Consider the following 3041-nt stretch of genomic DNA (forward strand, 5'->3'; position numbering starts at 1 on the left):
GTGCCTAGTTCATTTATTAATTATTTTGTTTTAGCCTGGACTGATGTGTTGTTGTGCAATATATCATTTCCAAACAGGGTGGAGGTTAATTGAATATTTTAAGATTCTGCCGTTTCATTTACTATACTCGGAAAAAATATTGTCCTGTTGTTGCAATGGTCTTTTTGGAGGTACATTCTGATGAATTTGGAATGAATTTACTCCATCAGATGCATGAAAGTGAAAACGAGTTGTCAAACGAGCATAGGCGGCACTTTTAAATCTGCTCTATTGTTTTACCTGTGAAAATTACTGCTGTATCATAGGAAGGCTGTTCAAAGTCTGCGCGCAAGGCTTTTGCACGAGGAAAATTGGCCGTCCATGTGTGCACAATGGGACAAAATGCCCACCGCCATACCCATGTGCTTTCAATTGAAGACATTGCTGGTTTAAAGTCTAAGTGGATACACAAACAAAGAAAGGAAGAATAGTAAAATCACATGCTACAAATACAAGCAACATTTCAAGTTGCTTTGGCCGCTTTCGGTCATCAGTTTTGCATTTTGTCCGAGTGAAGGCAAAGTGCTTCGCCTTGTCGCTAAATGCTGCAGTGGGACATGCGTTCGCCAGATTGACAAGAACTTTGCACATTTTTTGAAATTTTCTTCACAGACTTGGAATGAAACGGGAATGTGTACACAAAAACAGATCCGAAAATTCCTGATTATTTGATTTTGGCACTCTGACTCTGACTCTCTTTCAGAATGAACAAAAAAGTCACAAGAGCACAAGTGGTGGGGATGCGCCACGACATCCGGGCCAGAGCCTGGAAGTCCACCGGCGAGATGGATGGGCATTATGAAAACGTAACTGTTGCCCTCTGTGATGGTAAGACCGCGTTTAAGATGACTCTTTTCAGTCATCTGGCTAGCAGTGTCACAGAGGGCAACAGTTACGTTTTCGCCCATTTCATTGCGGAGGCAAACGCTCCAAATGTGCTGCTCTGCCAAAAGAGCAGCAGAGTATACGTCGGGGCGGAGGTGCAGTGCAGCGATGCCTTAAGGGCTGAGGCACGCGCACTCATTTTCCCCCCATCGTTGGCAATGCCCCTCTGCGAGGTGATCGGGAACCCTCCTGAGGGGCTCGTGCACGTCGAGGGACAGGTCGAAAGTGTAAGTTTAATTCACCTGCATGTTAAATATCTATTTAGAACTACTAAAAAATACAAAATTTAGTTTTCTTGCATTAAACGTTGCAGGATAAAGCAATGGTATGTCTGTTTGTTCCAAATTAGAAACAGGCAACCAGACTCGTGTCTGTGCGCGGAGCTCGGTTGGTGCCCTTGAGCGTCTTGTACGTAAAACAAGTAAGTAACCTGTCCCTTTACTGTTATTGTGCTTCACGCATGCATACTGAAGTAATATTTGGTTTTAAACTATTGCAGGACGAAGCGGTCGTGAGAGTGGCCCTGTGGAGGGAGGCCACCTTGACCCCGATCAAGGTCGGGGCCTCCTACACATTCACGCACCTTAGTGCCGTGACGAACGACTTCGGCCTGTCCCTGAATACGACACAGCATTCAAAGATATCGGTGAGTAAAGAAAAGGCTGTAAAACGGAAAAGGAATGTCATCAGTTTAGGTTCAAATTTTACAACTTTACAACAAAGGCTGTTGAATTGTGACCAGCGTGTCTACAAACAACCCCCCCCTCCCCCCCGGTGGGGACAAAACAGTACAGATAATGGAAGGATTTTATGAATTAGTAATTGCATGTGATGTGACTGATGAATTGACCTTTAACTTTATGGCGTTATTCTTGACCTTTGAGTTGTATAATTGTTCTCAGTTTTCACCTGAGTAAACCTAATTGTGTTTTTATTCCCTAGGGCTACAATACAACTAGGAAGTTGGTGGCTATTGGGGTCATGATGGAGTAGGACGACGAGGTCAAGTTGGTGGATGTGGAGGGGGTTGAGACCACAATTTCGATGGCAGTGTGGACCAAGGCTTTTGTTGAGCCGCCAACGTTGCCTGAAGAGGGACTCACCTTAAATCTTATTTATTCGGAGGGTGAAGTGGTGGAGATTAGTTAATAAATTTTTATTTTGCCAATGCTGTCCATTTGCCTACATTGTTTTCTGTCAGTTAGGGGTTGGATGGGTGCAGTTGTGCTTTTCATTGGGAAGACTTTAAATTTTCTGATTCACCCCATTCGAACTTTCACACGTTCCCAAAATTCATGTCACGCTTGCTACCATTTTTCTTGTTCTACTTTATTATTGTGTGAAGGCGAAGCGAAAAACAACTCGCACATGCTTCAACCGATTCACCTCGTTCGAACTTTCACACGTTCCAAAAATTCATGTCAAACTTGCCACCATTTTTCTCGTTCATAACTTTTACCGTTTTCAACTAATTAGCAAATTTGTGCCTTAAAAATCCCCATTCATTGTTAATGGCAATGTCAACCTGAGCCAGTTTCCTGTAGAGAGTTCGGTCGCCACATTGGGAGTCATAAATTATTTTACTCTTTATTTTTCCCGCTTATCATTTTCAACCCTTACAATTACATTAAGCAATTTCCACCACTTTGATTACGCATTCGCATTCAACAAACACATTCATTACATTAACCAAATTCAACCACCACTAAGGAAGGAACCTGATTAGCTCAGTCGGAAACACAATGGCAATGTCAACCTGCGCCAGTTTCCTGTAGTGGGTTCGATTCCTACATTAGGTGTCATAAATTATTTTACTCTTTATTCTTCCCCTTATCATTTTCAACGCTTATCATTTGTACCTTTTTGTAACATGTATTTGTAACATTTTCCCATTTATTTCACAATTATTTCTTTCCCTTTTATAACATTTGTAAATTAACATCTGCCTTCACACGCAATTTCTTCCGAAATTGCAATTCTAGTTATTTTTTTTATTAAACAACTTATTCCTCCCACTTTTGACATCTAACTACTCCCACATGCTTCAACCGATTCACCTCGTTCAAACTTTCACACGTTCCAAAAATTCATGGAAAGCTTGCCACCTTTTTTCTCGT

At 41.8% G+C, this 3041-nt stretch overlaps 1 long non-coding RNA gene across 1 annotated transcript; it reads left to right on the forward strand.

Annotated features, from left to right (window-relative positions):
• The first annotated feature begins 1275 nt into the window (after positions 1–1275).
• On the forward strand, positions 1276–1982 carry LOC133147312 (uncharacterized). The gene is made up of 3 exons (XR_009711635.1): positions 1276–1345; positions 1424–1570; positions 1867–1982. It is a non-coding gene; the product is annotated as an uncharacterized LOC133147312 (long non-coding RNA).
• The last annotated feature ends 1059 nt before the right edge of the window (positions 1983–3041 follow it).

Source organism: Syngnathus typhle, unplaced genomic scaffold, assembly GCF_033458585.1.
Source record: "Syngnathus typhle isolate RoL2023-S1 ecotype Sweden unplaced genomic scaffold, RoL_Styp_1.0 HiC_scaffold_42, whole genome shotgun sequence".
Lineage (NCBI taxonomy): Eukaryota > Metazoa > Chordata > Actinopteri > Syngnathiformes > Syngnathidae > Syngnathus > Syngnathus typhle.